Source organism: Lepisma saccharinum, chromosome 7 (genome assembly GCF_977018435.1).
Source record: "Lepisma saccharinum chromosome 7, izLepSacc3.1, whole genome shotgun sequence".
In the NCBI taxonomy this organism is placed as follows: Eukaryota; Metazoa; Arthropoda; class Insecta; order Zygentoma; family Lepismatidae; genus Lepisma; species Lepisma saccharinum.
The window spans coordinates 77,516,378-77,542,468 of record NC_139235.1 but is presented as its reverse complement, the minus strand read 5'-3'; the positions used below and the strand labels follow the sequence as shown (position 1 = coordinate 77,542,468).

Genomic DNA, 26,091 nt, shown 5'->3' with positions numbered 1-26,091 from the left:
AGATTTGAATGGGATGAAATTTAAGCATAAATTCGTCGTTCTGCGCAATTGTTTCACGGGATTTATCGCAGGTCGTGGGTTCATAAGGAAGGCCGGCATATCGCTACATTTGAAGCAGGGAGGCTACAGTTTTGAGGACAGTAACGTCATTCATTTATTTTCTGCGGAGAAGAGGGAAGTGGGAAAGAGGCTTCCGTTCTCGCAGCAGGGGAGGACGTCGACTGTGGAAGCTGGAGCTGGGCTAACCGCGACGATGACTGCGACGATGGAAAGAAATGAAACTGTAGCTGAAGCAACCGCGACGATGGGAAATTGCAAACCACACCCCGAAACTGAGGACATGATTGACCGTGTGGAATGTTCGACTGACACTGTGCAGAAATCAGTTGCAGATTTCAGCGCTTTGTGTACTGAGGAAAGTGCGAAGCAAATGAGGAAGCAACAGAGGGAAAATTTGCTTCGGAGCACAAAACTGCCCATGGTTCGTCTCTCTGAAAGTAAAGATATGGAAGATTCTTCATTGTTGCCATTCTCTGCCACTGAGGGAAATGACGAATACAATTCTGAGGAGCCACGTAGGCTTCTGGACACAGCCTCCCTCATTTCCGAGCAAATGAAAGACAAGTTTCTTGCTGACGTAGCGAGGGCTACAAGGAATGAGGAGGTGGAAGGAACGAAGAAGTACAAGGAAAAGGTGAAGACCCAGGCCAAATCTTCGTACTTCGACAACGAGGGAATTCTTAGGAGAAATTTGCCTACGGAAAAGTACAAAGAGAAGGGAAAAGGGAAAATATGGGCACCTGCATCTCTACGTTCGCAAATTCTCGTGTCGTTGCATGATAATGCATTCGCTTGTCATCCTGGGAGATTGAAAACGTTAGCGAAGGTTAGGGAACAATACACTTGGATAGGCCTAACTAAAGACGTTATCCAGTATTGTAAGTCGTGCCAGCCATGCTGCGTATTAAAAGATGACAGGAATAAGCTAGATTTCATGTCAAGTAAGGAGGAAACGAAATTCAGGATGGAAGACGCCAAGAAGAAAGCTTGTGATAGGAAACGCCGCAAATGCACGTTTCAGGTGGGGGATAAAGCTTGGCTTAAGGTACATCCTATCTCTGGTAAGGCCCGCAGAGTAACCAGTAAATTCTCGGGGAAGTCCTCTGGATCACACGCAATTGTGGAGCAAACTTCGGAAAATACTTTCAAAATGAAACACAGCGGGGATGGAAGAATATTGAGAGCCAACGGTGACCAGTTAAAGCCTTATTCTTCGCCACCTGACTTAGCAAGGAAAGTAGCCGGGCAAAATTCAGCGAAGGGAGCGCACGTATCTTCTCCAGAAGACGAGAATGAAGATGTACCCCAGATGCGTTACAAGCTGAGAAACAGATTCTGATCTAATTTCAAAAGGGGATTTTTGTAAATATTGTATATAGGGATTTATCTATCTTTTCTTTATTTTTTATCTTTCATTTATTTTCTCTCTCTGATACCTCACACACTACTCCTGCAAACGTTTCGTTCCGCAGTCAACAAAAGTAACGCAAAGTTAGTGCGTATTTTTTTACCGCGTATTTTCGTCGAGAAGCCGCAGTTCGGTGGTGAGAAAATCCAGTGAATAGCAGTGACATCTCTGGATGTAGAGCCATTTAGACCCATTCATGTGGAAGCCGGTCGAAGCGGTGTCTTCCGATCTCGGCAGGAGCGCAGAGCAGTGGCGTTGCCGGGAGTCGAACCAGCAGCCTTGGTGACTTGGATGGATTTCCAGGAGACTGTCCCTAATTGGTCCAGGAGGAAGGATGGAAGAGATGCTGAGTGGGTAAGAATCGACGTGGGTTAACCAGCTCCAGTGCTGAGGGAAGAACGCAGATCTCGAAGTACACTTGTGGACAAAATTAGAGTGAACATTGACTGTCAGTGTCGTGTGACCTAATGAAAGTGTGTTTGTAGTGAACAGAAACTGCGGACAAGTGTATTGTGTATATTATTATTATTTTTCTAGGTTACAGAACTTTGATTTTTCTCTCTTCAGGAAGGGGGGACTATGTAATGATGCGATCATTACTGGATCCTTTTTTATGTTATAAATTGTGTATGCCTATGTCTATGTCCTGTACGTTTGAGTTCTTGGCCGTTGGGGAGCGGTAAGTTTCCAGTAACGGTTTAGGTCATTAGCGGGGCCTATAAAAGGAAGGGAAGGCAGCAGTCGGCCTCAGATGTTTTGGTGCGATACGGCGAGGTAAAGAGGTGTCTCTTCTCTATGGGGCGAAACGAAGACTTTTCTTGATAATATGAATAGGCGGATACTTTAACTTTCTTTCTTTTAATACACACACTTGCTCTTTTCACATTATTCCAATAGTTTTTTTCATGTGGGAAACCGGGAACACAACACACATACCTTCAGCCACCTTTTTTGGTACTGAGGGTTGTATTTTTTTTTACTCGTGGAGCCAGTGGCTACGCGAGTCTACACACTCTCTTCGGGAAGGGGGGACAGGGTACACCGGAATGTAATTTTGCGAATAACGGCCAAGAATTAACTTCTGTAAATATATTATGAATAAACCTATATATATCTAAAAGGAAATGGGCGTTAAGTTGTAATTTGAAGAGGTACGTGTCTATTGCCTAAACTAGCATCCACAGAACTTCAGGTACTGCAAGTTTTGAACCTCGGGACAAGGATTCAAAAATGTATGGTAGTGTATATTGTGTATGTTGCTGAGAATCAGCATAAAAGCACAAAATATACCGTTACAAAACTAAGGCTGTTAAAAGGGCATTCGGCACACGTAAAAAGAGGACAACACACAGAATTATACTGGACATAGGCCAGTCGCCAGAGCCTCGTTAGTCTGCAAAAGCAATCCAGGGTGTACTACGTGGAAGTGACGTTGACAATTATTGGGTGTACTACGTGGAAGTGAGGTTGACAATTATTGGGTGTACTACGTGGAAGTGAGGTTGACAATTATTGGGTGTAGTACGTGGAAGTGAGGTTGACAATTATTGGGTGTATTACGTGGGAGGTCACCCTTACACCCCTTCTTCTGTTAGGATATAGATACGTATACCTGCAAAGCATATCGCTATTAGATACTTTGGTGTCGTAAACGCAGGCCAAAAACAGTGTTCTTGACCGTAATTTTCGCAGTTTCACGGTGCATATACCGTTCGAAGTCCGTTGACCTCTCGTCTTGCGCAATGTAATTACCGAAACGGCCACTGGGCGCTGGTGTGCAGGGAAGCCCCGATTTCTCAACCAGCTCAAGTCTGTCACGGAACGAAATTATCCCCCATTATACATGATGATTCGGGATTAAGACGGGGGAGGGGTGACATAAGAGGTCTTGGAGCACCGAAGACACTGGGGCAAGAGAGGGGGGGGGGGCAAAAGTAAGAGCAAGCGGTTTGACAAAGATCAATTTGTAGCCCAAACTGGCTGGGTATTTATTATTTAGGCCATGGCCGGGAAGGGGCCTTCCCCTTAATGAGTTTTGAGTCTGTAATAGGATTTTCCGAACACTTGCAGCATCCATAATGCGGGTTTCCTCTGACGAGGCGGAGTGAGGTGATGGAAGACTTGGCTGCTTCGGGTGCAATATTCCGCCGAAACCATTTATCTTCTTAGCTCTGGGAGTGTGCCAATCAGTAATGCTGAAACCATGTTGGAACTGCGATCGCGGCATCAATCGCAATGTGTTCCGTGGGGGTTAATGGGCACAAGCGCTCCTATTGTTACGCCCCTGTACAATTTCATAATCTCAATTAAGTTTAAAATGTGTGTAATGTATAAAAAATATGGGAGTTTTGATACTCGGGACTTCTCATAAAAACCTGATTGTCTTCAATTGATTTATTGTACAGTCACCGGATCAGCCCTACTGAGCCCTCTGGAGCCCTTTCTAAGCATCGGATTGAGCTGAAGCTTGGTACAGAGGCGATGGAGACAATGGGGGAAGCGAATGCTGAAGAGGAAAAAAATAGTTCAAATTTTCACCGCCAGGTGGAAATGTGGCGCCAGTAGTTCTTAATTTATTGAACATTGTGTTGTTCTGTTGTTTAAAAGAAAAATGTTTTAGTTTACAGATAAACATAGCTCATTGTAGGATGGAATACATTCCTAGTCCAAAAGTGACTGCAACGCAAGGTAAAGAAAGGAACAGGAACATGATGGCTATTGGAGTTCGCATGAATGTGTTCGATCGTCAATACCTATTATTTTTTTCTTAACCCAATGTTCTTTCCTGCTTCCCCCTGCCCCTCCCCTCCTTCTCCTTTCATTTCACATGTGATAAATTACTAGTTTAGGGAATTGACAATTGCCGTGGGAATTTCCGGATATTGTGTGAAATAACCTGGTAGGTGTTAGTTATTTGGGGGGGGATTGCAGATTTCTTTTAATAATCATGTATTGAATGAATATGTACAGTAACTTATACCATGCTTGTGTAAGTTTGACAAGAAAAAGCATTTTGATTTGTTTAATCTTGTTGACAAATACATCCGGCTGTTCACAAAAAAAAAAAATAATAATAATCCGATGCACAGTGAACAATATTCCTAAAAATGCTTCGTGCGACCATTGAACACACTTTCTTATGCTTCCAAAGGGTCGTTCGCGTTGACAGGGCGCATATCGAACTCTCCTGTACTGACATAAACTCTAGTTACTGTATGTTGTTACCTCAGCGCCACATTTGCACCTGGTGGTGAAAATTTGAATTATTTTTCCATTCGCATTCGCTTTCCCATGCTCTCCATAGCCTCTATATCAAGGGCACCTGGAGGTTCTAAGTAGGGTAACTTTAATTGTGAACACCCTGTACCCGATTCGCTGCAAGACGTTGTTGTTGCCTAACTCTACGGCTATAAGTGGATCTAATTGTCCTATTATTATTGCCTCTGACTGTACCAATCTTAACGTTACTGACAAATGGCAGTATGTTTAAAGAATTGTATTTCTCGATATGCAAATAATTGTCTATCTTAAAAAAATATGTAAACCTATTTTAGATAATTATTCAACTATTGTACACATATTAATATATTTTCATTGTAAAAAATCAAAAGATATGTGATAATTGACAGAATATGTGGGCACGAGAGTGCAGAGCGCATATGTAAACACCCCAGGAATTATATTTCAGTTTAGATCAAACTCCTTTGCTCTTTTCGTCTGGAATGCTAAAGGTCTTTTCTACTGTTACGACGGCCGGTTCTCATGCTGGTAAGGGGAGCGGGGAAGCGGGATGGCCAAATCCGGATTTTTTAAAATCCGGAATCCGGATAGTAAAAACGGAGAAACCGGATTTCAGAGGGCATTTGTGTATCAGTGTTCTTGCAGTAGTATTGTACAAAGTTCTTTGTTCTTTGTTTGCTCGATGGCTACTTATTAGGGATGACCAAACGGATCAGGATCCGAAAAATCCGGATCCAAAAGTTACGGATCCGGATACGCGAGGATCAGGATCAGGCCGTCCCTAGTCCTTATCTGTCGTATCAGTTGCACAAGAGCGATATTTTGATAGATTGGACAAGTTCGCGCTTCAGTCTAATGCTCAAGCACTTTCTGACGCCTTTCTGCATCTGCTTTCTGAGATTACATCCATCGGAGCTCAAACAATGAAATCGAATACAACACAAAATGTCATATATATTTATTTCTGTTTTCGACCAAACTTTTCTTGTTCTAATGTATAGGTGGCGCGGGGAAGAAGGTGCGAAGGGGGTTTTCAGCACCCTTCATTTTCCTCCGCATCTGCTATGTTACGTCATGTATGACTTACTAAAACTTTATCGTCACATTGGAGTAACACCGCTGTCATTGTAGACAACAGACGTTGATCGTAATCTGAAAGAGAACCCGCATTTGTTTTTCTCTATTAGGGGGGGGGGGAGTATCTACAATTATTAGTGGCTGTTGTCTTTCTTCCACCATAACTATTTTTTTAAGGGACAGTACATTGGCCTGCATAAACAAGCTTTGTTCGTGTCAAATTACAAAATATGCTCTTGTAGTGTCCAAAACAAACAGAACTGCATCAAGTCATTAGTAGTCTTCAGTTTTATTGGCATATTTTCATATAATCCTATTAAATGTTCATTGGTATTTGATGTAATGGTTAAAGAATGTATGTTTTCTTTATTTTCAACATCACACCCCCAAAAGTTCATTCCTCGCCCCCTCAGCACACCTCCATGATTAATACTGGCACCGCGGCTGCTCTCGTATCATACGTACAAAAAAATATTCAGATTACGTACATCTGTTTGTTGCGGAACTGATCTCATGTACCAACTTTTTGTTAACCTGTACCAATTATTTTATGGTCAAAAATGAAAACATAATGTAGTGCAATCATTTCATAAAATACGGGAAATCTGCTATATTACTAAGCCCAGTCGGCTTCTTTTATGCGCGGCGCCAGAACACTTTGACAGGCTGAGCAGGAGCCAAATACTGAAATATTAGGGGTGACAGATATAAAGTTTGAGTTTCACACACAAATATTTCCTCGTCCTCTCCCGAATGCCTTTGTATGTCTTTCGCCTTTTCTCATTGCAGTTGTACGTCTTATTTTTCCTTTCCACCATTTTTCTCTGCTTTTATTACCAAATCTTCACCAAATCTTCTGATTAAAATTATCTCTATCCCCTCCAGTCTAGAAAGAAGTAGCTAAAGTAACCAATGTCGTCACCTATTGTAAAGCCTCTTGGCTATCATTCCTGTCGGATCCCACTTTAAACTGTAGGTCCAGTCCCGATTAGCCTTACTGTGCATAAAGTGGACTTAAAACATCAACTCACTCAATCTATCTTTCCTGTGTGAATCTTGATATGGCCTCCCTAGTTCTCTCATTTATGTGTCCCTTTCTTGATGCCCTTCAATTGCTCAGTATGTACTTCGCTCTGTACAGTCATGGACACTTCTGGGTTGTAACGATTCCATTGAAAGTTAATGGAATTGTTATAACCCAGAAGTGTCCGTGACTGTACAGGTTGTGTAATCGCGAAGATGAGGATGAATTGTGATAAGATGAAGCCAGACGAAGGGACAATCACAAACACACATGGGCAGGTCACAAAACCACACAAAACACTCCACGTAGGATTGTACTGGCTGCGAGTCCAGATGCCATAGTCTCGTTAGTCTGCTAAATGCAGTCCAGGGTGTACGTGGAAGACAGTAACATTGGGTTGGTAGATTAGAGTATATTGTTAAATTCATGAGACAATTATTGAAAATATGGATCAAAATCAGTTTTCCCTCCAAAATTCGGTTTCCCTCTGTAATCCGTTATCCTTCCAGAACCTGGTTTGCCTCCGTAATTCTTTTCGCTCAGAAATCCGGATTTTATCCGAAATCCGGATAGTATATTTTCCGAATCCGGATTCAAAATATCCGGAATCTGGATCCCGGATTTTTTAGGCCATCCCTAGAAGCGACCAATCCAGCACGAAACGAAACGCAGCAGCCAGCAGAACAAGGTACACGTAGTACTTCCTACCGCCGTGTTGTAAGTCATGGCGCCACCGCTGTTGTCTAGTTGCTCTGCTGTGTTATCCCCGCTCCCCACTTCCCTTGCTGGCATGAGGACCGTCCGCCGTAACACTGGAAAATACCTTAAGGCGAGTGTTGAAGGAGTACCCGATACAACGAGTAGCTGAAGAATAAAATACTCTATGGTACAACTTTTTCCGTGTAAGTTTGGACCGAGGGTTATCTAGAATAGTACATTAAGTACTTAAGGTCCTTAAAATCCTTAGCCTATGGAATAGTGAACGTTGTATGAGAGAGCCTGGGAGTTGTAGTGTGGAAAGTTTCCTTGCTCCGTGTTTTATATCTCTGAGTTAGAGTTCGTGGAGTGGGATGCTGCATCTTTAGTTTCCATTTATGATCTTGTATAGCAATTTCATATCTGCAACGTATCTACAAGTTTTTGGAGTATTGATGTGCAGGTTTACAATAGCAGATCTCTGTTAGGCAGGTGTCCCAGGGCAGGAACTCTATATCGATCGATGGAGAGGAAAAAGCTGAGAACACTGTCGATCTTGGAGGTATGAGAATGGGCAGCCATGTTCCAGATTGGTGTACAGTATTCCAGAATGGGGGACACAAATGTTTTGAAGTAAATGGAAAGTGTTTTCCGGCTATTGATTTCGGTGAATCTGTAATGTAGGCCTAGCATACGCATTGCCTTTTTTGTGATGGTTGATATGTGATTATCGAAATTTAGTTTTGAATCTATGAGAATACCTAGATCTCGGTGTTGTGCTTCTTTTGTTAGAGGGAGTTCTGTGAGTGTATAATTAGATATTATTGGAATTCCTAAATAAACTGTCAAAACTCAATTTGTTGCTACTGTGCAGGCTCATAGAAGTCACGTTCCCGGCTGTAGGAACAGAGGGGAAGTTACTATTAGAATCCAACACTTTTAAACTCCGATCGGGGGAAAAGAGGGGGGAGGCGTATACTCGGATACAAGGCTTCGCTTCTTTTCATTGGCTTGCGGACAAGAATAGGGATGACCAATTCCGTATAAAATTTTATCCGCATATCGGATAATTTTCTATCTTGTTTTCAAATATCCTGATATCTGATGCCCCAATGTGTTCATTATCCGAAACGTTTTATCGTTTATCTGTTTTACTGCCTATCCGAATATTGTTTTATTCCCAATGTTCGTATTTCACTGTAAAAATTCTCTAGAACTCCTTTGCTCAATCTGTTTATCCATATTTACGGATGCTACGCATATTTTTAAATGTTTACCTTTTTGCCTAAAACAGATCTATGCATTGCTGAGTTCATATAAATGCACAAAATTATCCCCCGATAACTTAAAAAGTAAATAATGATATGCACACATAGATTATCTGAATAGTAGAATATCAGGAATAACCGTATTAGTCAAATATCCGAATTATCCGTAGATTCGAATTGCATAGCACGAGTATCGCGCTACGACGCCAGGGGTCCTAGGTTCGAATCCCGGCCTCAGCATGGATCTTTGTGAGTGTCCATTCGTCAATTTCATCATGTAATCACTCATCCCCATATTCGCAAATTAGCCAAAAGTGGCACAAAAAGCGAAGTAAAATAAAGCAAATTAATCAATCAATGTTCAGTATGAGCGAGCGAGGGTGGTATCATGCAGTACCGTAGTTTTAAGTCCTGGTTATGCTCAGGTGGATTATTCTAGACCGGACCTACAGTTTAAATTAGGATTCGAACAACAATTTGTGCTTCCACCGGATATCAAACTCCGTCTGTCTTGATTATAAGGCGACTGCATTACCACTACACTATCGGCGAGGCCGAACATATTAACTAACTCTCTAGCCTTCTTAAACCCGACGGTTCATGGCTGCAGCAACACAGGCCTTCCATTTGTCCCTATCTTGAGCAAGATCTATATACTCTTTTCCATCCCTACCGATTTCCTTTAGGTCTATCTCAACGTTATCCCTCAAGAACTATGAACCGCACTTGTTCATAAATTTTTGGATAAAGATTGATTGATTTACTTTATTTTACTTCGCATTTTGTGCCACTTTTGGCTAATTTGCGAAGATCGGGATGAGATATGATTAAATTGATGAATGGACGCTCGCAAACATCCATGCCCAGTGCGAGATTCGAACCCGCGATCCCTGGCGTCGTAGCGCGATGTGCTAACCACTCCGCCACGGCCGGCTTTGAATAAAGATAAGAAGAATGAAGAGGAGTTGTACTGATCGAGGTCGATGCCTGTAAAAGTGACAGGACCGGGAGATGAAATCTGATTTACGCGAGGCTGAGCGTCTTATAGGATTTCATCAGTTCCTCCCATCAACCCGATTCCATACAGCCTGTCTTCCCGCTTTTTCCAGAGCAATCCTTGAGCTGAAGCCGTGGATTGAAGCCAACCAAGAGATGCTCTTTGGTTTCAAGTGGAAGGGAGGGGGAATGCACAGTGCGGGGGTTCGAAAATGAAGATAAATACACTTGATTTCAGTGTTGCACAGCTCAGGCGCGTATGGCACAATTGTATTTTCTCTGCAGTAACAGATAACGGCGAGATGCTGGAAAAATTAAGGATTCACAAAGAGCCAGGCCCGTACCCAAGGGGTGAGTGGCCATGACCCCCCCCCCCCCTTCGAACTATGAAATATTTTAATGTGAACCTACAAAAACCTACGATAATAACATTGACGACTTTTCAGATTTGGCAAGAATTTCGATTTTGTCCTTGCATAAATGCTCCGACATTTTTCAACCTGCAGTCGTGGTTCGAAAATGTCCCTTTTTTCGGTAAACTCACATTCAGACATGTTCTACGCATAATTTATGTTATAAATATATTTGATATCTAAATATAGAATTAACATGGCTTTTCAATGGATTAATTTGGTTATTTTACTTAGCTTTTCTGAAACTTTGGGCTAATCCCAAAGATGGGAACGAGTGATATGATGAAATGATATTACAAAGAACACCCATGCCAAGGACGGGATTCGAACCCGGGGGCTGTGCAATGGTGCTGTTGTGAGAAAAAGCAAATTTGACTAATTTGTGGAATTCATGGAGGGGTTTATATTATATGTCTATGCCCTTAAGCTATCCTTTGTTTTGGGCTTTGCCGATATTATTATTCACAGCCGAGAAGTGCTACCACTTCGCGGCTACAGGGTAACACTATTCTCTAGGCTCTCAAGATATTCTGCGACCAGTGAAACAAGTGTTCGTGACGGTTTTCTTTGTGTAGGGAGAGATTTTTGTTTTGTGGTGATTTCAATATTTTTGTTTGTCTGTCCATAGTGCTATATTATTCATACTGGAAGGATGAGTAAAATTTTATAGTTTCAATCACGTTATTGTAGATAGAATAACGATTCCAAACATATATTTCTTTCAGTTGGGAAGATGTGGTGTTTGTAGACTTTTGGGGTTATTGTTGTTGATGACGTCGTTCCCTAAACCGACATACGTCAACAATTGAGTTCCCTGAACCGTTGCGCCAGATGGAGATGCCATAGATGCTGAATGTATTTTTGTTAAGGACTTCATTCTGAGGATGCCAGTGGTGAATATGTATCATGTGCAATCTTTGGGTTCATATTCAATCTGCAAGTGCAGAACATGACATGACCTCTGTGATTTCTGAAAAGGACTTTATTTGTGTTCCCATTAAATGGGCCAAAAAAATTACTTTTCCTTTCATGTTGATGAAAGGAATTGCTTTATTCTCTAATAGAAGCCATTAAAATATTATCACATACATTCGTTTGTGTTGCTCTGTAATTTAATTCCTTATTCAAACAGGTATGTCGGTTTAGGAACCCATTTTCTCAGATGGTATGATTGTACCTTTCGTGAAAAAAAACTATTTTGTGAAACAAAATGTTGTTGTAATATATCTTGTTACACAGCTTATACTTGGGCATGGAATTGATGTACACATTGATGTATTCTACTTCGGAAAATTCCTTCTCTACTCTGAGTTAAGGTTAAAAAACAAAATGGTGTGTCGGTTTTGGTGACTTTCCTCTATTATATTTTTTTGTTGTTGGTTTTGTTATCATACTACTTCACTTCCACTAGCTGTATACTCTGTATAAACTTTAAAAAGTAGACACATCTGTTTATTTATTAAACTTGGTCTATGTAAGATGTTATCATGTACGATGGTTATGATGAAGGAAATTATTTAAACGCTAGAAACTCCTTCCTTCAATTTCATGAAATAAGCAAGTAAAGGGACTTAACGTGTTGTTTTATTTTGCAAGTATCACAATATTAAGAAATTTTAATAGTCGGTGGTGTTTGCCACTTCTGACCTTTCAGCGTCTCATTCTTGTGCGGCTCCTAAGCTCTCACTTCGGCCGCAGAGAAGATCAGAGGGAGAGTAAAGAGGAAGAAAGAGGAATAGCGAAAGGGAAAGGAAGAGGGAGGGAAAGAGAAAGGAGAAGGAGAGAGAGAGAAGGAGAAATGGATAAAGAGCGATAAATGGAAACAGAAAGGAAAGGGAGAAATATACAGAAAAATTGAAAGAGTGATAGAAAAAGAAGACAAAGAGAGGGAAACAAATATAGAAAAGAGATGGAAAGAAATACAGGGAAAGGGAGAAGAGATAAAGGGGAGAGATAGAGAAAAATAAAGAGGAAGATATAGAGAAAGAGAGAAAATAAAGAGGAGAAGAGAAAGGAAGGAGAGGAAGAGAAAGAAGGAGAGAAAATAAAGGCATAGAAAAAGAGAAGGATGAAGGAATAGAAAGAGAGAGGGAGGAAAAGAAATAGAGAAAAAGAGATGGAAAGAAATACAAGGAAAGGGAGAAGAGATAAAGGAATGAGAGAAAAAATAGAGGAAGAAAGATAGAAATAGAGAAAGTAAAGAGGAAGGAAAGAGAGGAAGAGAAAAATAAATAGAGAATAGAGAAGGCAAGAGGAAGAGAGAAAGAAAGAAGGAAATAGAGAAACAGAGGGAGATATGACGCGTAAATATCCAGCACAGCTGGTTTTCATTATTTTTTACAATTCATAGAGTTAGTGTACTGAAATGATAGTTATTCTGTTTTCAAAAACTAGTCTCGATATTGTCGCAATATCGTCTTGGAATGACAGATACGAAAATCTATAAAATCGCCGTAGACTCGGAACTATATAAATGTGGATACCTTGTGCACCGAGTACAGGCACTGTTAGTATGGCTGTTAAAAATTGTGAATATTAGTTCACTCTACAAAAAAGGAACGTGTTGAATGGGCCTATGTATTCCATATGTTAATAATGCGCGCGTGCAGCTTCACTCGCTCCCATCAGACTGTGCGAAAATAACAAAAGAAAGCACACTATTGAGAAACGTCCAACCGCAACGCGGTTACTGAGATTACAACGCACCTCCCGGGGTGGTTGGTTTATTCAGAAGCTGATATTATTATTCAGCCAGAATCTGTAGAAAGCTTGGAAGCCTGTTGAAAAAGCCACATGCACTGCAGTCCCTCCCGGGTCGCCAAAAAAAGAAATATCCCTATCGTATGCGGAGACATTAATCATTTGTTCCATTATAACCCACTCGTATATCACACGCATGCAAGTATCGCCAGCATTATTCAACAGGATATGAATTCTTACGAGCACGAAAGTTTGGAAGTGCTAATTCAATTTGCCGCTGAATAAAGATTAAATTCGAGAAGGGGGCTTGGGGTGGCGATGGCATGTTGGGTGGGTTCGTTTTTTTGAAACCTCTCCAGAACTCTTACGGAATCTTTGGCACGTATCCATGTAAAGTTAGGTAGGAAGGAAATAGGGAAGTTGGTGTTGAGAGTTTGGGCAAGCTTGGCCTTATGAATCGATGAACTCCTCAAAGGGGTCTTCTGGAAGTCTCTGGTGGGTTCCTTCCCCCCGTTCCCCCACTTCTCGCAGCATTACGCCAGCCGCCTAAGTCATTTTCGACTTGCGACGTTCGGGAAGATCCTTGTGGAAGGTTGAATGGCGACTTTATTGTGTGTTGGCGGCAGTGATGTGCCGTAGACTATAAGTTTACGTCTACATGCGTTGTCTACACGTAATCTACGCGTAGATTACATTGGTTTGTAGTTTACATAGACTACGTAGACAATCTAAAGTGCATTAAAATTAATTTTCAAGGCATTCATGAAAGAAAAGTGACATTTTCAACTATATTGGTTCCTAACGAAATGAAAAGAATCCTATTTACAGCAAAATTTCTCGTCTCTTCTATTATCAACTATGGATGAATATAAATAATATGCAAAAAACAACAACAGATGGCAGTTGTGAGCCAATAGTGGTCCTTTTCCCATAAAACACTAGAATATTTCATGTATTAGGTTTCCTCCTAGGTGAGAAATTGTTCGAATTTGGAAGAAATAGTATGAAAAGTTCTCTTCACACATCAGCAACTGATACGCAGTATAATTTTGTTTTAATTCAACGGCGCCCTTTGCTAAGTTTTCACCTTTCGCCATGTTGTTTACATAGATTACGTCATCTACGCGTATAAAATAGTCTACGTGTATAATGTAGACTATCGTTGTTTACGCGTAGATGCACATCACTGGTTGGCGGCTGCTGGCTCTCGACTTGAGGAAAGCATTTGACCATGCACACCACATTTAGTGATCACAACGGACTTATATGCAAACACACATCTTTACATGATGTTAAGCCTCCCAGATGGCGCAGTGGAAGCGTCGCCGCCTTGTAATCAACGGGACCCGAGTTAGATACCCAGTGGAGGCACATAGTGGTTATGGATTCCACTTTAATCTGCAAGTCCAGTCCCGATTAGCCTTACTGTGCATAAAGTGGACTTAAGACACCAACTCAATCAATCATGTGATGCTAAAATCAATGTCATTTTGTGTTATCCTTGCGAATCTTAAGCTCAAACACTGCTAATATTATTATATTCCAAATTTTTGCAATTTAATATTTGTAATTGCGACATATAATTCCATATTTTCAAACATTTGCCGACATATAGTCCATATTCATGCTATTACTACAATTTCTCTTGTGTTTATCTCCACGCACCCAAACATTTTTTTAAAAAAAAATCCCTTGATTTTCATTTAAACAAACTTAATTGAACAGGGGGAAAGCTCTAGGTGAAGAATAGCGTCTGCGTTCTTTTTTACGAAGAAGGTAAGTGGTGAGAAATATTTGCTACCACTGTTTACGGATACCGTATTGTAAGCATGTAAACTATATTGTGTGAATTGTCGGCTGGCCCAGGGTGCATTTTGTGGATTTCTGTGTGTTACATTCAGTGCAAGTACATATGCGTAGATTACATTGAGTTGTAGTTTACATAGACTACGTAGACAATCTCGAGTGCATTAAAATTAATTTTCAATAGTTTCATGAAAGGAAAGTAACATTTTCAACTATATTGGTTTCCAACGAAATGAAAAGAATCCTATTTACAGCAAAATTTCTCTTCTCTTCTATTATCAACTATGGAAGAAGATAAATAGTATGCAAAAACAACAACAGATGGCAGTCGTGAGGCAAGAGTGGTCATTTTCCCATAAAACACTAGAATATTTCCTATATTAGGCTTCTTCCTAGATGAGAAATTGTTCGAATTTGGAAGAAAGAATATGAAGAGTTCTTCTCACACATCAGCAACTGATACGAAGTAAAATTTTATTTTAATTTCATGACGCCCTTTACTAAGCTATCACCTTTTGCCATGTTGTTTACATAGATTACGTAATCTACGTGTAGAATGTAGACTATCGTTGTTTTCGCGTAGACGCACATCACTGGTTACATTGCAGTGGATTGAAATCGGAAACGGTTATTGCGGACTGTAACGTTACACACAGAACTTCACAAAATGCAACCTGGGCCAGCCGACAATTCACACAATATAGTTTACAGGCTTACAATACGGTATCCGTAAACAGTGGCAGCAAATATTTCTCACCTCTTACCTTCTTCGTAAAAGAGAACGCCGACGCTATTTTACCATATTTTGAGATGTGCTTTTGTCTTGCACTACTTAAAAATTATCCTTTGAGGACAGTATGTGGATGATATGAAAACATGTTTAGGTGGGAATCGTTGGTTTTAAGTCTCTGAAGGCAAAATCACTTGATCAATAACCAATGTACTTTTCTTGTTTTTTCTCTTTATGTCCACATGGCAAAGCAAGCATTTCCAGAAAGAGTAGTTCCAAATTCTCTCACCAGATGTCATATCCGACAGTTGGAATAGGGAATTAACAATTTTTTTTTACAAACTAAAGTAAATGTTTGTGAATCACTTCTTTTTTCAAGCGAAAGAGGGGAAAGTACACTAGAATTTTCAATTTAATTATAAAAAAGGTCACCTACTACACAACAAAAAGTGGGAAAATTTCGAGTGAGCTCTCGACATAGTTATGGGCATGATAATTGAACAGTTCGCACACAAAAGTTCTTCAAAACTCTGGACGCACAATGCTATTAATCTATGTGGATCATGGAACAACACTGAAGCACTCAAAAGTCGAATAAGTACGGCAATGGAATGGCCTAAATAGCTGAACTAAACAAACCGGGTTGAGATCTACTTTAAATATCGACCCTCTACAATGGTCCCTTCTTTGTGTTGGCAATTTCCCGCTGAGACTATTCATCCCCACTCTCTTTCTTCAATTTACTAAGTATCATCTCGAGGTCGTTAGTGCGGGGAAGAGAGCTGTATACAAAGACTGCCTTCCATTTTTTCCTCTTCCGACGACGGAAAAGTTTGCTCTCAGCATTTTTTTTTTTTTTTTTTTTTGGGTGGGGCTCTGCACAGCTCTTCTGACCTCGTTAGTATGTGACGAGGATCCAATTTTGTACCTTAATTTTCAAAGTCGTTGAGTTTTGTTATTTCCCCCTACTCTCTCTTCTAGTCTCGTTTTTTTGGGGGGGGAGGAAGAGGCATAATGCATTTCCTGAAGAAAGATAAATACGTTTCGTGCTCATGAACATTTTTTTCGCTAAACCCTGTGTACATTAATTACTAGAAACACACAATTTCAAGCACATGCAACGAAAGCAGCTGGAAAAGTTGGCGCTGCTAACAGCGGAGAATAGGCGAACTACGGGGATCATGGCGGGAGAAATGAATCGGTAGTGGCGATACGACCTATTTGAGAGTCTTTCCAAAAAGAGTCTCCTCGGTTCTCTATACACTATTTCCTTCTTCCTATTCCTTGTACCATCAAAATCCCATTTCAATCTACAGTATGTTGGTATATTCTTTCAATTAACATTGTATTCGCATCATAGGCGTGAGCACAGGGTGGGGGCGGGGGGAGGCGTCCACAGATTTTTTCAACGGAGGGTCAAGTAAGATATTTTTGCATGGGGTATATGACCCGGATAATAGTGTTGCCCCCACAAGAGACAACACTTGAATTTGAAATTATCGCATTAATGTAAATTACTATAACTGAAATCAAAATATACGTGTGAAATATTAGCCTGACATTCGATTTCTAAGGGGGAGATGTGGCCATCCTTGCTCCCTCTTCCAGACGTCCATATCCCTACATTAATATACTTTCACCTAGAAATTTAGTGTAGAGGAAACTACATTTAGGATAATTTCTTGATTAATAAGAGCTTTAAGCTGTTATGAAACTGTTCGTTTTATAGACAGAGTAATGGGCAATAACATAATTATGTCGCGTTTATATCTGCAAGTTCTTTAATTTGACAAAATTTCTTTACACTTACTGAGGTATCGACAAATAGTTTGGGGTTCAAATCGTCATTTGTGGTGTTAGCGTTAATGCTTTGTTTTTAAGCTTTTGAGCATCTTGTATTAACTACAGCTGACCGCTCCGGAGAAGATCCCTGACGGAAGTGAAGTGACGTTGCAGCACGCGACTCCACTATTAGGGTCGGGGTTGTGCACCCTGAGTGAAAAACACATGTGTGTGGGCTCGCGACGCAAGCCGTTTAGGGTTACGAGAAGTTCTGTTTTACCCGGACAAATCGGGTATTAAAAATTCCCCGGGTGTGTTTTTAGGAAAATTTGGAAATATCCGATTATTTGGGGTGTAGACAACTGCTTAACTTCAAGATTAATAACAAAATGTTATTCATAAATAATTGTTAATATTGTTTCCGTTTTCAATTTCAAAGTAAAGAAATAAAACACTCTCAGTTGCAAGCGCAAAGAAAATAAACTTTTCTTGCAAGAAAGAAAAATTGTTGAACCTTTGCGTCTCTTCTGTTGTCATCGCCGCGCCGCGTGAGGTTTTCATTTGAAAGCATTTGTGACATCTACCGCGGCTCTTGGTGAGCAGCAAGTTTCTGACAATAGGTAAGAATATGCAATTCGCCGTGGCTTACTTTGATTTGAGTTTCATGACAGAATTCAGAAATAAACAGGATTTTTTAACTGCCGTACTCTTAGTTGTTACATGGCAGTGGAGAAGTGAAATTCTGTCGATCAGCAAATCTGAACCATGGCAAGATGCAAATGTGTTTTTAGTGACGTCTTACAAAAACGGTTTCCTGACTTTAGGCCTAGAAGAAAATAATCCGAGGCAGAATGTCAATTTATGTTATTCTTTTAAAGTAAGAGACCAAGCTTCACAACCGTATAATATTAGAGACCATAGTGAATAAATATTAGAATATTCAGACATTTGCCTACAATGAGGCCTATTATTAGTTATACGGGAACGATGTAAGATTATTTTACAGGGGTGTGTGATCTATTAGCCCACCAAAACACCAGTAAGCACAAAACGTGTGTCTTCGTCTAAAGTTAACAACATTTTGCAATCTAAAAATGCCTTTTTGTTTTTAAAAGTTTGTCATCTGGTAACACTAAAGTCGTTGCCGTAAATTCGTTTTAAAATTCTTTGAAATACAGTCTAAATAATGCACAGGATAAGCAATACAGAAGTATTCTGGCCACTGAAAGAAAAGCAGCAAACTGTTGCTGCGGACACACGCTCTGCGTGATTGACGCAAATCAACTTCCACGCACTTCGAAAAGCCGCAGCGGAAGGCTTTCTGCTACCCCTAAAATCTGCAAATGGACCGGTCCTTTCCTTCACACCCGCTCCCCGTCTCCCCTCGTTTGGGGATCTTCTCGTGAGCGGTGATGAGCTTTAGATATGTTGAGAGACTGGTCTTGTGTTTGAGCGAAAACCGGTCAAAGTGTTTCAATATTAAAAGACTGGTCTCGTATTGTGTCCGAGTAAAACCGGTCAAACTGTTTCAATATTAAAAGACTGGCCTCGTATTTTGTCTGAGCGAAACCGGTCAAAGATTTGGATGCTGTCTATTAACAAATATCTGTATAATTTAGTATGTATATGCTGATCTTGCCTGTTGAGAACTAAAACAATACATTAAATTAATTTAAATCCTTAGTCAGTATGCAACGTGCCGATTAGATGTGTTTTACAGGTTGCCTGCATGCAGGATAGGTTTAGATTTTTCCTGAACTGTCTTTTGCTGGTGATTGTACTGATAATAACTATAATAACCATAAAATCATTACTAGTGCTGAGCCGATACCCATATCGATGCCGATACTGATACTTGAAAATTGTAATAACTGTAACTTGGTTAATATTTGTGTGTCAGTAATCTTCTCCAATTGGTGCAAAATATAAAAACGTCTCAGTTTTGCATAACTTCCAGGATAATTAGGCTTCACGAAAGTGTTGAGCGGAATTTTTGCAGCGAATGAGAAAATTTCCAAAATGGTATCGGTTGATACGATTAAAAAATTCGAACCGATGCCACCAATACCGATATATCGACTTCGCTCTCTCTTCAGCCATAATCAACCTTATGATAACGTAGAAATTGCTATAAATTATTTTAAGGAATTTGTTGCTGTGAGTGGATTACAGAAGTTCATCTCCTGTTTCAGACTTTCCACCGGAAGTCGAGGGCCACGAAAGAAGATACTGGAAGCGACGGTGGAAGAAAAAGGTAGGTCCTCTCCCTTTACGAATTAAGCGCATTCGCGAGTTCCCAAAGGATTAATATTTCACCGCAGAACAGGGGACGTAATGCAGAGAAATGCCTCCTAAGGGATGCCACTAAGTGCATGCAATTTGGGCCGTATTTTGGGGTTGGAGCCTGGAGAAAGGGAAGGGGGAAAAAGTTTCGGAGAAAACTGGGAAGAAGGCAAGATCCAGACAGTCCTGGTCTCCTACGCATCCCTAAAATGAATGTAGTGTTGATTCTTGACGTGTGTAATGTGTCATATTTAAAGTTTAAAGCAGGACAGTTCCTTACATTGTAATGCTCAAGTTGTCTCTTGGAGGTGAATGGGAAATGAAGTTAGAGTTATAATTAGAGAACTGATTTTAAATATAGCTGTTTTCATACCGGTCGTTTGAGTTCAAGTCAAATGAACACACTTCGTTGCACCTTTTCGTGAGATTAGCACACTTATACTCTTTCAACCCCCTCTTTGATGGTTAAGCACCTTTTTAATTCCTTTTCTTTCATTTTTTGTTAAACAAAATTGGACAGAAAATCAATGATTTTCAAACTTCTTGAGCAGCTACATAAAATCCAATAGTCTCATTTTGCAGATCAGAACGAGAGCTATAAAATGGTATAATATAATCATTGCAGCCCCAATAGTTCCCAAGATAATGTAGCAAAACAGAAACTTCAACAGAGCCTATTCGGCAGAACCACAGTTCTCTCTGCGGTCCGCGCGCATTATACTTATAGAATATATAAGACTAGCTGATTAGCCGGCGTTGCCCGGGTATTTATTTATCCCAATCTTGTATTAGGCAGGAAAATGAGATCTAACTATAGTGTAAAATGAACTTAATTTTAAATGTGATGGTGAATGTCAACAATTAGCTTGGCGACTCCGAAAACTATGGATTTGACACTAATCTATTTTTTACATTTTAGTTTTAACTCCTCTCACCCCCCATGCCGATAGGTGATGAACTTGGAGTTGAACCGCATTGGGAGTGTCACGAAAACTATCGATTACACACTAATATCGGCCGTTTTCGCAACACAAAGTCATATAAGCCTGAATGTTAGACAACCCGAGAAACACTATCGTTTTGCGGATTTGCATAGTCACGGATTTCTGTTTGTGCGGAATTTAATATCGGTCGTTTTCGATTATTTTTACATGTCACCCCTTCCCACCCAGCCCTTAGAAGTGCCAGGGGTGTCTTACCCCAAAAGTATTCTTTCCAGATTGGAAGTGATACGTGTACCAAGTTTGGATGAAATTTCTCCAGTTGTTCGAGTGTTATGCCGAAACATACATACATACACACCCACACACATACATCCATTTATATATATATATATATATATATATATATATATATATAATATATAGAAAGCACAGAAAAAGAGAGCATTGAATAAAGGCATTTTATCAGCACTTTTTTAAAAACATTTTCAGAACCTTATCTTTCCCTTTCCTGACAATAATTTTGCACCTTAAAATCCTTTCGCCAGTTATAATGATGATTATGGCAGCCCAAAAGTTAAAGTATAACTAAAAGTAAGGTGGTGAATTGAAATACATATGCACTGGAGTCTGTGTAATTCCGCTTGAAATTCCTATTGATACCAATGTTCAAAATTCATATTTAATTCGAATTTTCGAACCTTTTATCTGGATAATTCGAAGTTATCCAGTGATAGCCATACGGAAGAGAAAATTCCTGTTTGCTGATATGCAGCTTCTAGCTTCTCCTCAGTAGCATGTTTGCCTAAGGCTTTCGTGGGCATGTCTTCTTGCTTCAACCCCCACTAGTCAATGATTTGGGAGCCGGAACCTGTGGCCGACTGGTTAGCACATCGCGCTGCGACGCCAAGGGTCCCGGGTTCGAATCCCGCTCGGGCTTGGTTGTTTGTGAATGTCCATTCATCAATTTCATCAATATCATCTTTTCATCACTCATCCGCATCTTCGCAAATTAGCCAAGAGGCACAAAACGCGAAGTAAAATAAACTAAATCAATCAAATCAATGTTTCCTCTCACAATAGTAATTAAGCTACCAGTAAATGCGAACACCTGCCTTGACTAATTACATCTTCTACTTGTTCTCGGCTTGCACTATAGGACCACGCACAAAATACAGTAATTATTTCGGTATGGTCCACTTCATGTTTACACTGTAGTACAGTAGTTTTTTTTAATAAATTTTCTTTAGTAATGCATTTTTTTTTCTTAATTCGAATTTATTCGTGTTGGAGTTCGAATTAAAAAGAATCCACAGTACAGAGTAATTAAAAATGAATGGTGCAACTTCACACAGTTATTATAACGTTACTATTTATGATAGAACCTCAGACAAGACGTTAATATAAAGAAGAACTCTGGGGAAGTTTTACTCCCATGACTCTCATTATAAAGATTCAACATGTGAACAACGTGTACCGCGGAAAAGGTCCATACGGTAATAAAGTACTTACTATGCACGAGACAGCAAATCGTTGTCAACGGTTTCGAAGACACTAACAATTCGCAGTTGAAACTTTGGCAAATCTTTCAGAAGGGTGAAACATATGCATTACTACCGAAACGCATGTGCACCATTGTGATTGAATCAGTTCTCGATAGCTCCAACACACAATACGCCTTCGACTGGCCATTAGCCATTTTGCGACACTGGCGACACTGGCGATCCTGGTGGAGCATCGGTTAAGCAGAATAAACCCGCTAAAAAGGTAGGTTATCTAAGTGTCCCCCTCCGATTTCCATGAAACTTGGCAGGTGTATAGAGGGGCCCAAAGGAAGATATACGTGTTTTTTTTGTTCCGTTACCCTGCTCTGGTTAGTCTACTGTTATGCCCATGCCTATCCGGGAACAACGGTGTCTATGAATTCAGCATCTCTCTACAATTGCACTGCGTTTGGTACCGACAATCCTGCAGTTCTGTGCTGTGTGTGTTCCAATTATATGTGCGTGTTCTTCCTATGCCAGATTTACGTGGTTTCGGGGTCAGATCCCCACTTCAATTTCTCCTCATCTTGACATTTGAGGGGTGGGGATCTTGTCCCCTCAAACCATTTTTAGCCGAAACAAAAAACACGTATTTCTTCCTTTGGGCCCCTCTACATACCTGCCAAGTTTCATGGAAATCGGAGGGGAACACAGGGGTCAGATCCCCACTTCAATTTGTCCTCATCTTGACATTTGAAGTTTTTCTTGCCCCTCAAACTGGTTTTCAGCAGAAACAAAAAAACACGTATTTCTTCCTTTGGGCCCCTCTATATAACTGCCAAGTTTGATGGAAATCGGAGGGGGACACTTAGATAACCTCCCTTGTAAGTGGGGAAAAAAAACTTCCAGAGTTTTTCTTTATATTGATGCCTTCTATCATAAATAGTAACGTTATAATTACTGTGTAAAGTTGTAACATGCATTTTGAATTACCCTGTATAATAAAATTATTCTGCAATTTGTCCGCAGTTCGTCGCTCTTACTTCTTAACACACAACTCTGAGACAGAAGACCTGTGTATAATTTATAAGTTTGTAAATGATCTTGTCACGGTTGCCACTTGCTGCCTAGCCGAGTATTCTAATGTTAGTTTTCTCCCAACGGCTTGCTGTCTTTTCTGTTTTCACAAAAGGCCTTTGTCCCATAAGGGTGGAGGTCGGCCAGTTGTCACGTGTGTATAAATACCCAGTTCCCGCACTAAGTTCCTTGGGGGGAGTGCATCATACAGTTCAATCCAGTGTTGCCAGATGAAGGGAAATTTACCTTTTTACATAAAAATTTCCTTTTATTGGAAGAAAATTTACCTTTTTTGTAAGAAAATTTCCCTTTTTGCAGAGAAATTTCCCTTGCAAAACATTTTTTATTTTTATAAGGAAATTTAGGAAATTCGAGGAAAATAACATTTGAAGGAAATTTAAATGTATCAGATTCAATATTAGTGCAGATTATGTTTAATTCCAGTTTCATATCTATATATGTTTTTGCTACTACTTCATATTTCCATGCCATTGAGTATAAGCCTACATCTATTTATATTTCTGTATTGTTTTTTGTACATCGCTTGTCTGCATCTTCGACTAATAGCAACGATGAGGATGAACGGGTGATGGACCAAACACAATTGTTTCTGTATATTCCGTAGAATATTTAGAAGCTTTTTTATGAAAAGCTTTGCATAATTATATTTTGTCACCAGAGCAACCCCGCTTTGCAAGAGTACCGGAACATATTCTCTCATCAAGAATAGAAGCAATGCATATGTGTGTATGTGTGTGTGTAGGGCAGCCAAAGAAACAAAAGTAAGAATGAGGAAAAAGGAACTGCAAAATGTTATGACGAAACCACTACAATATGAATGCTATAAATATACATGTTTTAAGTCATGTAGTTGTGCGTGGGTGAGAGAAAGAGAGATATTGAGGAGGTGTGGGAGTCTGTACATCTGTACCTGTTCATAAAATATACGGTTTTAAATTTGCATATTTTTTTTCTAGGTAAGAGCGCGTTCTATTGCAGAAAAAGTCGCCCACAGGTAAAAAGTTGTACTTCATACAGCCAGCGCCATCTTTTGCTGAATAAAAACATTTTGTATTGAATTATCCCATGGTTGTAATTCCCCCATTCTCCCGTATATATTCTTCGTGCGGGCGTTGCATTTTATGCTTCAAAAGGTTGATACGAGAAGTGCTCTCGTGCAGTAATCATCATGCGACCGATTCCATCCTTTTTTAAATTAAATATTTGACATGAGTAATTAATTGCGTGTAATACCTGTGATGGAGCGTTTCAGAGAGTTTTCTCGGAGCGAGAATGTATTGGACACAATTCACGATGCCACACTTGGGAATGAAATGGAATTGAAATTCAGTTGAGAGGCAGAAGGACAGAGGAGTGGGTTAAGAAATAGCTATGTTAGGGGGATGAGATTACGAGAGGGGAGTGTGGAATTGAATTACAAAGGAAAAATAATGAGGAAAGCAGGCCTGTAGCCAGAATTTTGTTTCAAAGGGCTCATCCCTTATCAGCAACAGCCATCTAAAGGTGAAAAAGTGTGGAGGGGGTAGGAACTCTAAATATAAATTTCTCAGTGTATTACAACTTACTATACTACCTGCTAAGGAAGTGAATTAATTACCACTATAGTATATTTATATATTTGTAAGCTTTCGAAAGCTCCCTGATGAATACGTGCCTGACGGGTAGGAAACGAAGTTTATGAAAGACAAATGAATTGAAAAAGAGTGAAAGAGGTTATGAAGGGGAGAGAAAGGGAGATAAATTAAGTTCAAAGAAAGACATTATGTAAGTGACAAAGAGAAAGAGAGAAAGAAAGAAATATGAGAGAGGGGAGGAAAACAGATGAAGGGGAAAGAGGGATAGGAGAGGAGGAAGGTACAGAAGAGAGTAAGAGATAGAAGAAGAGAGAGAAAAAGAGAGTGAGACAGGGAAGCAAAGAGATAAAAGTGGTTGAAGAGAGTAAGACATAGATGCAATGAAATAGATTAAGAGAAGGAAGACAAAAATATTATGAAGTGGAGATAAATTAAGAACGAAGAGATTAATAGAGAAGTAAGTGAAGCGAGTAAGAGACAGAATGGAATAAGGAGATTAAGAGCGAGAGAGAGAAATAGTGAATGAGAATAAGAGAGAAATAAAGAAAGATTAAGAAAACAGGAGAGAAGTGATGCAAAAGTAGCAGTTAAAAGGATAGAGAGAAATTAAAAGGAGAGAGAAAGTGCACGTAAATGATCCCATTGAATGTTAATGAGGCTGTTACACCCCAGAAGTGTCCGTGACTGTACATCAAAAACTAAGGACAGAAAGTGGTGGTACAAAAGACGAAGAAAAATCATTTTTTAATGTTTTTATCTGGCACGTACAGTCACCAGCAATAACAATGGAACGGACACCCAGGTCTTGAAAGAATCGCTTCTCTGGACGGCGTTATATGTGTTGTCTAACTCTAAGGGTACGGAAGAAGTTGCCATTGGAATCCACTTATCGCCGTACAGTTAGGCAACATTTAGGGAAGTCAGTATTTCAGGATCTAAGTGTCCCTTTTTATTGCAGCTGACTGTACATTCACGGACATTGTTCACTTCACGGTCTAAATTCGCATAGGGGAAATACACGCCGTTTCTATCCTGCTGTCCTGGATCCTGGCGGTCTTTAATTTTTGGAAGTATCGACATTTTCTGTTGTCCTTCCTTCTCTTATCTCTGGCATTTTATCTTTGTCATGGCTCTTATTTATTTCTATCTATTTTATTAAGTACACTGGTTTCATCACCTGCGTCGTGTTTACTTAGAAATCTATATATATTTTAGGTTTCTATGCTTTAACACTATTAAACCTGATCTTGTTTAACTACTTAATGCATTCCAAAATTTTATTTATTCCCTTTGCATAAAATCAATTAATGTTTCTTCATCTAGAATTTCCCTAAATTGAATGTTCGTTACATACCTATCCGCTCCTGTGATAATTCTAAATTAATTTACACTTCATAAAGCGTCACTGTATTTTTAGTCAGCATCGAAGTTTTAAATAATGGGTACAATTACAAAAGTCTTGTAATACCTTTGTGCGCTATGTTCTGAATATAATCTTTAATGTTAGTTGA

General features: G+C 39.8%; 1 protein-coding gene across 1 annotated transcript in view; it reads right to left on the bottom strand.

Moving 5' to 3' along the window:
- The window catches only part of LOC145989940 (uncharacterized), a 446,260-nt gene that overhangs the window by 335,722 nt on the left and 84,447 nt on the right, over window positions 1-26,091 (bottom strand). The window lies entirely within an intron of this gene.